Below are 16,036 nucleotides of genomic sequence, written 5' to 3'. Positions count from 1 at the left end.
CATCTGCCCATTGGTGGGAATTGTGGGTGTTAAATGTACCCTCACGTGTAAATGTACATTCATCTGTAAAAAGCACAGTTGCACCAAAATCGGGATTTAGGGTGTTCTTCTGCACATACCAGCGAACAAAATCCATTCGACGAGGAAAATCCTTTTGAGTCAGTTCCTGGACTCGTTGGACATGAAAAGGATGCATACTTTCATCCTTTAGCATTCGCCATGTCGTGGAGGGTGGTATTTCAATTTGACTAGCCACTGCTCGCGTGCTTGCCACCATATCCAGAATTTTTTCTTCCACAGCAACCGTTCTGTTAGACTTCGCACATCCTGCATTTGAACGTGCACCAAAAAAGGATCCTGTCTCACACAACTGTCTGTGCAAGAGCACAAATGTTTTATCATTGGGCAACCGCCTGTTGGGAAACTTTTCTCCTCACAATCGTTGCGCCTCTGCACTATTCCCATTTGCAGTTCCGTAGATGAAGTGCATATCAGCCTTTTCTTGATTAGTGAAGGGCAACATCTTTCGTTACGTTTCTACTGTGATTTACACTTGCACACTCGGGTCAGTGGATTTTATCTTAATAACAATTTGCATATGCGTTCTTCTTCTTCCCCATGTCACAATTTCATGTTCTTCTTCCAGAAACTTGCAGCTATAACGCTTGCATGGATAAAATTTGAAGATGTTCTAACACGTTTGCGTTTGAATTCAAATCATGCATTTTCTAATGAAAGTTGATTGTTTTGGTGTTTTACTAATCACCTATTAAAGTTTGCTTCATCATTTATTATATTGCTCATTAGATACAAGCGTTTAAAATTTAACCCCCTGAACGCGGTTAAATTTGCGCCACTTAACCGCTAACGATGGTTTCAATTCTGCGCTCAAAATTTAAGTTCAAGTCTAAGCTTTAGTAAACATTTAACAAAATAAAAAAATACTGGTAAAAAGTAGTTGTTCGGTACTCCAAAGTCTAGAACACCCTCTATCGGCATTTTTTAAACTTTGTCTTCAAAATTTTTTTAAAAGGAAATACTAATTTAAAGAATGATTTTAGCGAAAACCGCAAGTGAATCGATCCATTTTTCCGTTTTTTATCATCATTTGAAATTTAGGAACCTAAACTTTGAGGGCGCCTATCTCCTTCGGAAGACGTTTGGAACACTTGGTTTCCTGTTTACTATTACTCGTCTTGATGTGTACTATCACCCCTTAAAGTTACTCCCATCATTTATGAAACACCCTGTATATTATATATATATATATACCAAAACTCCCTGTTATTAATACGTATTTTCTCACTTCTTATTGAGTAACCAAGCCCTCCATTTATCTCAACGTGAAGGACCGGTGAATCATGGGAGCAGTTGCCTGTAACGTGTCGAATTAAAAAAAGAAGACTCTGCACTAGTGGTTTATATATGTTTACATACTGCATTGCACGTTTCAAGAATTTATTAGAGAAAAAGTATGCTAAAGGATATAAACTGTCCATATATGAACATGCCCAGTTTAAATGCAAGAAAAATAAACGAAGCATTAACGCAAATCCGTACGCCTAATTCTTAAGAAAATGGGCTCAAACTGATTTCATTTTTCACTGCTAAAGGATTATACAGATATTAAAAAGTAACCCTAAGATAAAAGTCAGAACTTTCAGTTCTTAGGTTTTGAAAAAGTCTTTGATAGATGACGCAACAGATGCCTTGCCTTTCTCACTTTCCTTGCTCTTTCAATGACGATGCAAGAAAACTAGGCCGGATACTCGGGAGTGTACTGTATTGCATAATTTTCAGTGGTACATTTCATCGTTGAACTGAAATTCAAGCCATTTTCATTTTCTGTCAAATATTTAATCACGCGATTCTCTTCCACTTTTCGAAATTAAAGGGGGAGGGGGAAACGTTACCTTTTAAAACTTTCTAAAGAAGTGGCGTACTGCGCAAGGTAGAAATGAGAGTACCTGAACTGCTGTGCTTTTGATAGCATCGTGATTCGTGTGATCTGACTTCGAATGAAACAACTCATAATAAACAGAACAGGCTCAAAGCCATTAAAATGATACAACATCATCAGAATAGAATGCCTTAAAACACTTTGTTAGGAAAGTCATGAACAGGTCACGCATAAAATATTTAATTACACTAAACATTACCACCGTCCCAGGCAAACTTACCGATCGCCAAAGATAGCAGTAAAGAACAGAATGCGAAGAAAGGCGATGACACAATAAAACGGAACTGAGAATGACTGTTCGATTACATGGAGTCAAAATGAATTCCAAACTCATTAAATCGACAGAAGCTTTAACACGCTTTCGAATATTGTTTTAAAGCGTGTCATAATAAAAACAGTGAACAATGAATGAAAACGGAAATGACCTGAATGTTTTGTTAGCATTTAAAATACGGATTATACCTTAAAATAATGAGTTCAGTTTCATAACAGGATATTTGGACATTAGAAATATTTCTATTTTTGCATGTGAATCTTTCATTTTCACTAGCAGTTGAACTCATCTCCCGCATACGTAAAAAGTATATTGAAACAATGGCCCAAAAAATAAATAATTTCCTAGCATATCTTTAATAATGGGATTCTTATGTAATACTTCACATTGAAGTTCCCCATTTAAAACAATGATTGGAAAAGGGGAAAAAAACTTTTCCATCTCCGGTTTAACTGCAACCACAGGAAACGAAACGTTACGCAGTCGATGCGTAGCATTCAGTGAAGATAAATTAAAAAAAGAAAAAGGGAGATAACTACTTTGGTCATTGCTCATACCCATTACTCTTATAGGAAAGTATTCCAGATATTAAAAAAAAACAGATTAAAAAAAATAGATCTTCCAATATTCCAATGTGCTTTTTTTTTGTAAGATGTTGGGGTCGTTCACCTTTTCCAGTGATCCTTAAATGCACTTTTTTTCCGTCATTATCTTCGGAAATCATTAAAATTTTGTGAAAAGCTGCTGTGATTCTCGTAATGAATCCATCGAATTGAAATGCTCTATAATGAGTGTATTGTATTGAACACGGGGGGGGGAACTACCTCATTTAGACATACTAATGCTTCATTGTATGTCCCCCCCCCCCGGTTTCGTTCGCAATCAATGACGCTTTCGCTTACTTTCTTTTCTAATAATTGACGATAGAAATATTTTGCAGCATTCAAACATTCCACTGTGGTTTATTAAAAATGTGAATACAGAAATTCTTAGACTTGAACCTGAATGAAGTAACATTGGAGTACGTTCATTCAATGCCTAAATGAAATTTCATATTTCATTAAAGAAAAATATAAATGCAGAAGTCACTTTTCTTGATGAGTTCGGGATATTGGCCTTCGAAGCTGTTAAAACATTCATGTAAAATATATTCATGTAAAGATCATATACCAAATGTCACACGGCTAGTTCAAAATGTTAGAAAGGTCTGAAGTGTGGAGATTCGTCAACATCTGGAGGAATCTAATTTTTTAACATTTACAGTACTTTCTCTATACTATGCACACGAAAAAGTGAAAAAATTATCAAGTAGGCATAATAAGCAGGAAATCGAAATGATCCAGGAATATGTGGGAGTTTCTAATCGCTTCACTATTTACATTAAAGATAATACGATTTGACTCGCAGAACTGAATGGAAGATTAAAAGGAATTAGGATATGAAATAATATTCATCACTGAAATAGGATGACTATACCTTATAGTTTGTGAAAAGTTTCGGAGCACAATCATTCAAAAACTGATTTTTTAAAAATGAAGTAAATTTAATATCTGTCTCTTATTTTCTCATATAAGAAGTGGAAAAGCACCCATTGAAGATCTCCACGAATCTCTATGTTTCTGTCTGTGAAAGAAGTTGACATTCAATCTACCGGTCCACACGTTGGGACAGTCATTAGAAAAGGGTCTTTTGGCAACTCGCGGTAGATTGAGTGTCAAAAACACTTTGACATAGACGCATGGAATTTGGCACATGTTTTTTATACAAACATTGTGAATTCTATCCCATTTTGAGCAAACCCCAATGATAAGACATCTCTTGCTTAAGCGCGAGAGAAGTGAATGCAACGACAGGCAAGTGTCAAGAGCTAGATGAGCGAAATTTGGTATATATTTTAAGCATTTATAGACACTTACTAGATTTTGTAACATATCTATCACTCCATCTATCAGTTTGTACATTCGCATTGTAAAAGCAATCATTCAAAAATTCAACCATTCAGAAAAATGAAATTCGGTATGTGATATAATTACAATGGCACTCCTAGGTCGAATTCGGGATTCAATGAATTGACAAAAAACTGCCAAAATTGAATACTTTTTTTTTTTTTTTTTTTTTTTACTGTACGATTTAGTACAAAACGCTCATGTGTCGGATTCTAAGAGCTCGGAGAATTCCAACGCTTGTCTAAGGTCCCTCATTTTGATGCAGGGAGGAGGAGTGATATGAGGGGGAGTGGAATAAAGCTTCGAGCAGATCACTCCTGCGAGTTAAAAAAAAAGAAGAAATTAAATAAGGTTTATGAGCTCCTCGTGTAAGAAGTATAGAAAGAAAACGCAATGCAATCATCATAAAAGAAATGAAGATGTTGACGAATCCCCCTACTTTAGACCTTTTTGATTAATTTTTTTTTAAAATTATGTCTGTCTCTCTGTCTGTGAACACGATAACTCAAAAAATGCTTTGAGCAAGACAAATGAAATCTGATATGCAGTCTTTGCACTTCATTTGTAGAATTCTCTCAAAGTTTGAACAAAATCCATTCATAGGAAGTTTTGACAGTTTGAGAACGATAAATGTGAAACGCACAGAGCGGGATGAATAAAATTTAGTGCACGTCTGCCTTTTAAATGAGAATCGCGTAACATTTTGAACCAAATAGATTGAGCGATTGTAACTGTGCATTTTGGAATGCTTGTAAGCTCGGTAACTCAACGACATAATAAATGAAATTTGTTACACGTATTTAGTATTTAAAGACTAGATGTGTTTAACATTTTGAATCAAACATATAACAGGGTTAACTGTCTATCGGTTATATATGTAAATACAATTTACCCTAAGATGCAATGACTTAGATAAATGAAATTTGGAATGCTATTGGTTATTAGCATTGTACGTTTATGTCCAATGGTGTCTTCATTCTGTCAAAAGGAAGGCGCCCCAAATGCATACTCGGTTATTCTCACAATGCTATGAAAGACAAAACCCTTTTGTGTAACGCTCTGAGAATAAAAATCTCAGCATTCGTAGGACTCGTCATTCTGTCCGAGATTTAAATGTTTGTGAAGGAAGGATTCATTTATCTTCCCCTTTGAGAGGGAAGGCAAAACGCTTTCAGATTCGCTCGTTTTTTAAATGTAAGGAACAGTAATATTAGGTATTTTTAATCCGAAATTGTATCGAATCCAAGGCGGAAATCGTTGCCGGCGTCCTGGCATAGAGGTAGTACGTCTTCCCCGTGATCTGGGCGTACCGGGTTCGAGTCCCAGTTCGGGCATGGTTGTTTTTCTCCTGTATTCTATTTGTGAGGTGTGTGAATGTGCCCCCGCCCGGTAAAAAAGGGTTGTGCAAGCGAATGTGACGCATGAAGTTGCTAAGTCGTACTCTTAGCCCTAGTTGGCGCTACTGAAAAAAAAAGAGTGAGAGAGACTCTCACTCGGTTTGAATCGCTGATAGTTAACTGTTAGTGGGCTTTTAAAGTGCCATAAGTAATGACAACACACAATGGAAATTCTTAAGACCGGACTCCTTCGAAATGACTTCAACATTCTGATCTGAACAGTGTAATAGCGATACACCACACTACTTAAATAATAGACGTGTTTTTATCGACATCGAACTGAGCCGTCCCTAACACCGAAGCACCTTGAAGAAGGCCACCAGAGACACCGATAAATGTCAGTGACGACTGTTGCAGCTTCTTTCTTGTCTCTGGTCCGTGTCCGTCAAGGCTGAATGCAAGGTGTCCTCTCTTCAAAACGAGAACTTCATCAAAATGCAGGGCACACCATCCCGCCGTGAACAAATGGCACTTTTTCAACAACGGGTAAAGGACGGAGTTATGTCACCTCTGACTAAAAATTTTCCTCGTCGAACGAATGAATGTGCCGATACTTTCGGTTCGTGGTTCAGTTATTGTTCTTGGACACTGTTTAGCATTCACATGAAGGTCGATCCTCGCGCTTTTTTCGGATGCCGAAGTCATAACTTGACGCATTGCCAGATTTATTGATGCGGTGCTTGGTTTCAGGCGCAGATAGGAACGCGCGTCTGCGGCCACCATTGTGATGTAACTGTTGTGCGAGTGTTTGAGGTTCAAACACAATTGAATGCGAATGCGTAAAAAAGAAAGGAATAATCGCGCTTTCGAATGGAGTGTTCACAATGGAGCATTACTCGTTTTGAATTTTTCATGCATACCTATTCAATGAAGCAAATACTTTTATTGGCGGAAAACCAAGCGTTGTTCCATTTTCCTGTGCACCGAAAGCCATTTCTGTTGCCAATACTCAGAAAATATAAAATATGCACAAGGGTGCGTATATCAGGATTGATTAGAAATATCTTCTAATCGATCCTGATACGTTTTGGACTTCCCAACGAATAATGAGAATAAATGTATGTGTATAGGAGATGCATATGTCGACTCCAAACAACCAAATTTGGCGCATAAGCTGCTGAGTGGTCGATAAGAAGACAATTCTATTCATTTTTCTACGGAAGGGCACGATTTATGCGTGGGAACCAAAGACAGAATACTTCTGCAAGTACGAAAATCTGAAATTTTTTTCCTTCGTGTTTTTACTGAGACATTCTTATGGGGACATGTCGATTCGAGAAACATAACCTTAGGTATCTCTCGAAGTCTCACAGGCGTTAGGGATTTAAATTCCTTCGCTTGCAGCCTCAGAATTAAATCGTCATTTTTTAGAACGCTTGTTAAAAATAATAAAATAAAAAAGTGGAATTTGAATCTGAACATTAGAGAACATTTAAATAAGAAAAGTTCTAGAATAAAGTAATTTAGGCTAATTTAAAATAAAAAATAGGATGTTAATTAGGAATGAAATAAGATGAAGTGATATTTTTATATATGCACTTTGTAGGAACTGTATGATTGTGCAGGTACCGTATGTGAGCACTTTCTGCTTCGTAGCATAGAGAAGAAAAACCAAATATGCTTTTTGTTTACCCATTTAAATTAAAATTTGAGAGAGAGCTTCAACCTTAATAACAAGAAGACGCACGAAATGACTTTTATTCAGGTCAGAATGAACACATTTGCACGAAAGCAAAGCTCCATCGGTCGACGCATTTGGATCAAAATTTGATGAGGATCAGAAGATACAACTGTACACAATATTTTATCTTCGCATTTTTTAAATGATCGCGTTCATTTCCGATAAACGAATGAATTTCACTCAAAATAGGATTGAAATCCGTATATTTCATATAAAAGCTGCAAACAAAATTTGATTTTTCTATATCAGAGCGTTTTTGACAGATTGGTATCACTCCAATAATGTGTTTCTCATGCTCACAGAAGGATGGACATAACTTCGATAATGTGTTTTTTAAACTGAGAAAAGTGCAAATGTTTAGATTCATCAAAATCCCAAGTTCGAATTTTTTGATAGTTGAAACATTTTATCTCGATACATTTTAGCACAGAAAAAAGTAAAATCAATAAATAACTTCTTTAATGCTTCAAATCAACAAAATGCCATTTTTTTCACTAACTTGAACTGAAAATCAATAACAACGCGCGCTGTTTAAATGTTGCAGTCATTTTCGGAGATTTTAAAAATTCACAGAAAACTTCAAATGCGCTAGAATTCTTTTAATGAATTTTTAGGCGTCTATTACTAACTATTTTCTTTCAATAGTTCGAAATTCTTCAATAAATTCCTTCGTTCATAAATATTTATTTTCTTTCGCTCATAAAAGCATTTGCAAAGTTAACAGATATTAAAAAAATCAAATCTTCAAGGCAGTAACAAAGATAATAAAATGTTCGTGAGTTTTTCCTCTGAAATTCATTAACAAGGTGACGGTCGTAATGTTCATTTTTTTTTCTCCAACTGAAGCTGACGAAACTTCCTTTTAATGAATCATTTCTTATTTTAATCCACGATTCCCACTCCCTGACCTACTTCTTCGGTTTTAAGTCTAAGCCACCAACCGTCAGGATTCTTTGGGATGACGTAAAACGTATTTCATCAGAGGAAATATTATTTTGACTTTTAATGGAAATACAGATTAAAAATGACATCCCTGAAAGAAGTCTGAATAATATTTAAATGTAGAAATTCTTATCTTTTACTTTCTGTAATTCGAAGAGAAAATCTCGTCATTCTTAAAAAAAAATCGGCCTCGAGATTTTGACAAATCTCTTGGCTTTCTTGAATCTTCAGCACATGTTTGGATCTGTCTGTCTTTTGTAAATACGAGAATTTTAATGGGGCGTCTGGTCTTGACACCAAATTTAAATGTGTAGATTCTTTTCAACATCTGGACGTACGTATCCAATTTAAAAATCAAAATATAAAACACATCAACAAAATTGTAGATCTGTGATCTTGATGAATAGCTGCTTTTTTTTTTGAATATTTACACGTATGTGAACACGATGAAGTTTCATTTCATTAAGTTGTTTCATTTCATTTCATCGAGTTATTCGTGCAAATGTACAATTCAAAAAGAATGTATCTTTAGATGCTAAAACTGTACACTACATTTCACCCACTTGTTCCTTAATCCTTCTTTGCACGACGATGGAAATTCCCGTCAAAACATGTAGTGAACAAAAAATGGTACGCAAAACAGGTGTACTGTAAATGGGTTGTTGCCGGCAACTTTTTTCATGATTATGGCGTAATAAGGAACTTGGCTATCAAAAAAAAAATCAAATATCAAAATCATCATAACGAGTTTGAACGAGTCGTTCTACTGTTTGTTGTGGTTGGGAGAAATGTGTGATTTCTTGAATATTTTTTACAATTGGTCTGAGATTTTTTTTTTCTTTTTTGGTAATAAAAGCGATAACGAGTGGAGAAATTTAGAAGAAAGGGACATCCTGGTTTATTTCACACACAAAAAAAAATGATGCAAAAATGATGCAATTCATTTTGCAGTTATCACCGCGTTCAGTTACAATCAAACAAACTTCCTTTCTTTGGTTTTTCATTCAGCATTTGATAAAAATCAACAGATTTTTGTTAAGACAACGTACCCAATTCTATCTGTCTAGCTCAATGGATTTTTTTAGTTATATTCAGAGAAAAACATGCATCCTTCCTGAAATATATTTGCTCGGGCTCAGAGCAATCTGAAACGTGGAGATTCGACAAAACGTTTCGAAACTTTTTAACCATTTTAATACTTTGTTTTTGTACGTTTCGTACACGAGAAAGTAAAAGCAGAAATGTGCGAACACTGAAATAAGTTTCAGTTTTTGCCTTTCCATCATGAAGAAAAGAACGCGTTCCATCGCTCTGAAACTGATGAGATAATTTCAAGAATCGAAGCAGATTTCCGGGAACAACTCTCCGCATTTTGCATCTGCATTCGTCAGTAACTTGTGCCATCCGATGAAGTTTTCGGATCTGCAGCTCATAAAACGCACGCATGATTGCGCGTCGCAACCAGGAAGTCTATTCTCCTGCCGAGGAGGGTGCAGTCGCCACAACAAAGAAATTCAATCGGGAGTCATCATACTGACTCCTATCAAGAATCCATCTCAACCAAGAATCAAGAAAGGGTGGCTCTGGCTAACGAATCTCATATTCAGAACAGCAGATACAGTTTCGCTCCAAAGAAGCGCGTCATTTGAGAAAAATGGCGAGTCTTCTTCTGGGAAAGAATTTTCAAGAGTGCTTTCTCCTTCCAAAATCATGATAAAGTGGTTTTCATTCATACTTATTTCACTGTAACTGTGTCCATTTTCGATTGATCTGCTTTCACTGAGAATAAAAGCGACTCGTGCGGGGAAAGAAACGAATGCGAAAGCAGTTCACTCATTCAATGAACTATTGCTTAAGAAAAATTATTTTTTGAAGAATAACAACAGAGGAAAAAAACCATAGATCGCACTACCAAGATTTCTTTACTTAAAACCCATTCATAGCACCTTCATAAAATGCCGCACATGCTGTCATCCCAATTTAAAACATGTCGGTTTATGACAGGGGATGCCATGTCCGTTCTTGGAAATTGAATAGAGTCATTTTCCAAAATATTGAACATGGATCCTAAATTTGTAACGTATAAAAAAATGGGTCTATAATGAATGAAAAATTCTGTTTGTGCGTGCCAGTTCAAAATCACAAATAAAAAGGGACCTAAAATATTTATAGAGTTTTTTACTAAGAAATGTTTTATAAGCTGGAGGGCACTATCCCTTTTTGGATTTGGCTGAGAACTGGATGGCTACATATACTACAGATGTTAAATCTATTTACCAAATTGTTATCCAACTGGCTCTCTTCGGTATGTAGTTCAATTATATTCAAACAACCTGACGGACAGACATCCTCTGAATCGATCTCGTTCAAAATTTGATAGAAATCTATAAATTGGATGTAAAGACCCTTCATTCCGTCTAGCTCAAAGCGTCAGAAACAAACAGAGAGATAGACATAATGACATATTTTTTTTCAATTCAGGCAGGTCTAAATCGGGGATATTCGTCAAAATTTCGCGTTCGCATTTTTTTAACGATGCGAGTGCTTTCTTTGTGCTTTATAGGCGAGAAAGTGAAAAAACGAGATTTCCGAATTCAGAGAGGTTTTAAATGTAAAGTTTCATTAAAATGGAGAGTAGAAATTTTCTTTGATAGCAGCAATATACTCTCCCTGTATATTTCATATACGTAAAGAAAGTAACAGTAATAAATAAGAAATTATATTTCAAATGAATAAAATCAACATTTTAGAAATTTTGCAGCACATTTTTCTTTGATGCCATTGTTTTTCTAAGCAGTCACGTGAATGCAATGTGTATGAAGTAGTCACGCAATGAGGGATACATATTTTTTCCAAAAGGCAACGTAGAAGCTAATATCCCACTTTTAATGTCTTGACGTAGGCAGAGAAACACGCAGATTATGCGGGTGGAATTAAAAGAAAGAAAGTCACCCACCCATTCTCAGTGGTCGCACGTCATCGTGACGTCATTCAACTGCACGAATACTTTTTGACGTGCTATGATGATATAAGTTAATGATAGTCAAAAACACAAGCCCCGAACTCGATCTGAAAGTAACAATGAATACACGTGCTTGAATTCTGATTTTCTTTTCTATCGGATGAAAGAAAGAAAGCGGAATGAGAAGAATTGAAATAAATCCTGATGTACCTTCGATTCATTAGTAAAAATTGCCACTTACTTTGTATTTTTTGGATCTTTCTGCCAAAGTTACTTTTTAAACTAACTGCCTTTGGTGATCATGATATGCATTGATTATGAAGTAAGACTGAAATTTTGCAGTTCTACTATCAATAAGCTTTCTCATTATGCAATACAAGAAAAGTAGCAGCCTTTATCAAATGCAAGTGTTTAGAATATTTTGATGATTGAGTTGGAATTTCATAACATTAAAACCATCGTAATATGACACATTAAACTTAAAGAATTTATTAAAAGTAAAGGAAAAAAAACTGTGCCGAAATGAAATCGCTATCATTGATAGGAGTCAATTTTTTGAATTTTATGATAATCCAAAAACCGTTTTGTGAAATTCATAATTTTAGAAGATATGATCATTTATTTTCATTGGTAACTCACAGCGATTATCCATATTGTAACAGGTTAGGCCTATTTTCGCCCTCCATTAAATGTTTGACGCTTATTTCTTGATTTCTTTTACATCTTCTGACTGCGTGAAACGGCGATCAGCATTTATAATATATAATAAATTTATTTAATTAGTGAAGAGTTGAATGAAGTGAAGAGTTGAACGCTTAATAAAGCAGTCTGAGACGTTCATATTTCGATATATTTACATTTGACTGTTACCAATCCAGAATAAGTAATGAAAACGATTTCTGTGCTTGTACTTTTGCAATATATATATTTCAAAAGTAAAACAAGTCAGCCTGTTCCATTTTCATTATGCATCGTTAACACATTACAGGTAAACCCATTTTTGAATTCATAATTTCGCAAAAATATCTGGAATTTTGAGAAACTAAATTACTAATTACTAGTCTGATTATTTGGAAGTCCATCATTGGTTAAAAGATACAAATGAACGTAGCACTTCAACAGAATAAAATATATATATTTCGAAATTCCGGACATACCCTCATCTAATTGAGAAAATTTTTCCACCCAGAACAAATTGCACGCAAGGAATCCCCTCAAAAAATAATAATAAAGAAAAAAAACTTAAGCACAACCCTGAAATCCGTGAAAGTTTTACGAAACATCTGAGGAACAGAGTTCCTCTGTCATTAACGGTTCGGATGTCTTTCCGCAAGAAAGCGTTGCCACTACCTTCCCAGTTTATGGCTTCGCTCTCTGCATCCCCCCTTCCTCTACCCATTCATTCCCTTTTGGAACATAATTAAGCAGTCCGTGCATTCCTTGGAAGGATAAGGATTGTCTTAACAGCTTGTTATTTTCAGCTCTGAAACATTCCTTTCCCAGAATGGAAAGGGACAGAGGCAAACTGAGACGTTTCGTCGTTTACTCAGTATTTAATGGTTTGATAAGCTCTATTGCCCTAAAACACCGTGAAATTTAAGGTTTCATAAGTAATGTGATCTTTATTCATGTATAGATCAATGCATAGATAAATGTTTCATGAATCATTATGCTTATTACAATATTTTATACTAGCCACCTTTTGGCGACAAGCTTGATTGCCCAAATGATTGATTTTTTAGGCAGTAAAAAGGATTAATATGAAACATTTTTTTTTTTTTAATTTCAACACATTATTTAATAAGACTGTTAGACATTTAATTGATTCAGTCTACTACAAAATGTTGAGGTACAAACTGAAAAATGCACGTACTATAAAATAAAAGCGAAAACCCTACTTCGGAGGCGAGGTGCAAAGGGGGCAATTGTTTTAATATTAACACTGGCGAAAGCAGGTGACTGAATATTTCAATGGAGTAGCTTGAATGTCATCGTAACACTTTTCAGACTGAAATTAAAGTAAATTAAAAAATCTTGAAATTTAAAAAAAAAATGTATGGAAATGCAATCGATATTATTAAAATGTAACTTTTGGAATTTGAAGAGCACGTACAAACTATTTTAGTGAGATACTGATTTCGAAAAATATGAGCTTCAATTGCCAAACGCCATGACGAGTATCCATCTGACTATGGTTAAACCTATTCTTTGATGCTTGTTTCTAACACTTTCTTTTCTTTCACATATTCTACCCTCTAAATCCGTCAATTAATTACGCGAAGTATTAAATGAAGTGCATCTTACTGTTGCCAACCGACAATAAGTAATAGGGGCGATTTCTGTGTCACGTATATAAGCGTTTTATAGAGAGAGATAACATGATTTTTTATAATAAAAATATTATCTCTCTGTATAAAAAGACGAGCGTACGTCTTCTATGCGTATCGAGAGATTTTGTCCAATCTCTATGAAACTGGGCACACATGCTATTCAAGATGAAAAACTGGATGTGAACTTTTTAAAGACCAAAAGTTAATTAAAGTATGAAGTAGATTAGGCGAATCTATGGGGCTTATCAACTATATCTTACAAAGATAACATCTCACACACACACACACACACACACACACGCTATCTTAAAATTTAAAAAAATACTTTCTTCATTATTCCGAATTATAACTTCCAAGCATTTTTTCCCCCAAAATTTAATCATTTTGACACGCGCCTTATCGATATTCCACCCAACCATTCAGTGGCACGCTTTTGCAAAAATATCAAAATGAAGATCATTTCTTTTAAATTAAAAAGCTTTGTTTGAACAGCAATCAATAATAGAAAAAATAGATTTTTCACTTCCTATTTTATTTCGTAGAATCGCGCATGTTTAATTTGTGCGCATAATAACTGGTATTAGATTGATTCCGACACATTCAAGTTTTTCATTTTTCTCAAAGAACAAGGTAAAATTTTAAATAAATATCTTCTATATTAATAATTTAGCCAGCAAGAAGGCCAATCTGCCTATGCATGAGTCTGGGGGTCAAATGTCCTGCTGGGCAAGGATCTGTAACAAAACAACTCTCGTGCTCCTTCGAAACGCGTCTTAAAAATAATAAAACTTAATTGAACTAGAACTGCTGAACAGAACAATGATAATACAAAACGACCAGATTTTAAATTTTCGGAGCGTTTGATACGTTCTTGACAATGAAAAATGAAGAAATTTTAGTTGTATACAGGGAATTTTTTTTCCGTCAATAAAATTTAAAATTTGATAGGAGATTCAAAACATAGAGAATGAATGATTTATTTTAATTGTGAAAAGTACAGAAATATTTATTTCTTTATTTGTTTTTTAATGGCAAATCGAATGTGTGTCGTGGTGCGATAGTTTTCAAGTCCGTAACCACAAATAAGTATGCTCAAAAATTATTCTGAGTAATATCACTCCAAAATTAGTGTAATGAGCATAGATTTATAAATGCAGTAAACTTGTTTTCAGTTAAATATTCTAATAGTAAAAATTTCAAAAAAAAAAAAAAAAAAAATGACGAATGTCGTGTCATTTGAACATTTAAACTATATATGATCTTTTGCATGATAAATATTCCCTTAAGATTAAAACGACTGCGCAGGAAAAAAGAATACATTTACTGGATGTACAATGTTTGTAAATATTGTTGCACTAAATTTCGTCATGAATGGAATGCGTTTTGAGAAAACAGAAAAATGTGTTTCGAGAAAAAAGCAAAAATCTCCATTTTTCTACCATTGAACTCCGATTCATTTAATTGATTCACTTTCGACTTTTTAAACCTACATAAACTATGCGTTTGTGTAACTAGTGAAATGCCCTTCGTTTTATTAGATAAAAAGAATGAATTTTTTGAAGGTACAGATGTTTGCAGTTAATTAAAGTGTAGCAATTTTCTGTAAAATTCATCAACGTAAAGTAACGGATGATTAAAAATTCAAGAAAGTTCTTTAAAGGGGGAGGGGAGGGGAACAGACCTAAGGGCTTCGAAAGAGAGACCAGTTCTGTAACGAATTCTCTCACTCTCATTGCATTGCACACTAATGAATGTTTTGAACTTCGAGCGCATTTCTATCAAACGTTCGTTCATCTCGCACGGAGATAAAAATTAAATGCTGCCACTTAAGGATTATTTTCCCATGCAGATCAGCGCGGTTTACAGTTTCATAAAAACCGCTGCCGGGTGTTTAGTACAAAGCGGTATTTTTTGCTGCGTCCATCAGTTTTTTTTTTTTTCTTTCTTCTTTTCTTTTCTTTTCTCACTTGCTTTGAACGAAATAAAAAAAAAAAAAAGGGTTGACTGTGTAATGACCTTGGGAAGGTTGCATTCGACTTCCATGCTGGAATGAACGAAGCATTCACGCAATGCAATAAAATAGATGGACGTCACTTTTGTTAATGCACACTGCGGTAAAATAGCATAAAAAAATTAAAAAGTGGTCATATTACATCCTTTGCGGTCATGTCTTTTTTATCATGCAGATTAAAAAGAAAAGATGTAAAATGAGCTGTAAATGAATGAAAGACGGAACTTCTGAAGAAAGAAAAAAAAAAAAAAAAAAAAAAACGAACAAAAAGAGGTGAATCAGTTTACCAAAACGATCTCTTGCTAGCTCATTATTTGGAAACATTTCAACGCGCATTCTTTAAATATCTCTCGGGCGTTTTTCATCCGACAAAGTGAATAGGAAAAATCATTTTTTTTCCCCATTTCAAAAGGATTCAGTATTATTCATCTCTTATATACACATTAATCGATATTTATTCATATGATTTATGAAAAGAATTATTAGAAATTTATTTTCTACCATTTTAAACAAGAATTGTAACATTTTAAACA

At 34.7% G+C, this 16,036-nt stretch overlaps 1 protein-coding gene across 1 annotated transcript in view; it reads right to left on the bottom strand.

Annotated features, from left to right (window-relative positions):
* Positions 1-16,036, bottom strand: part of LOC129959840 (uncharacterized) — a 113,448-nt gene that overhangs the window by 77,982 nt on the left and 19,430 nt on the right. The window lies entirely within an intron of this gene.

The sequence above is a fragment of the Argiope bruennichi genome, chromosome 2 (assembly GCF_947563725.1).
Source record: "Argiope bruennichi chromosome 2, qqArgBrue1.1, whole genome shotgun sequence".
Classification (NCBI taxonomy): domain Eukaryota; kingdom Metazoa; phylum Arthropoda; class Arachnida; order Araneae; family Araneidae; genus Argiope; species Argiope bruennichi.
Note: the sequence above shows the minus strand (reverse complement) of the source record. Positions and strands in the feature narration are given on the sequence as shown.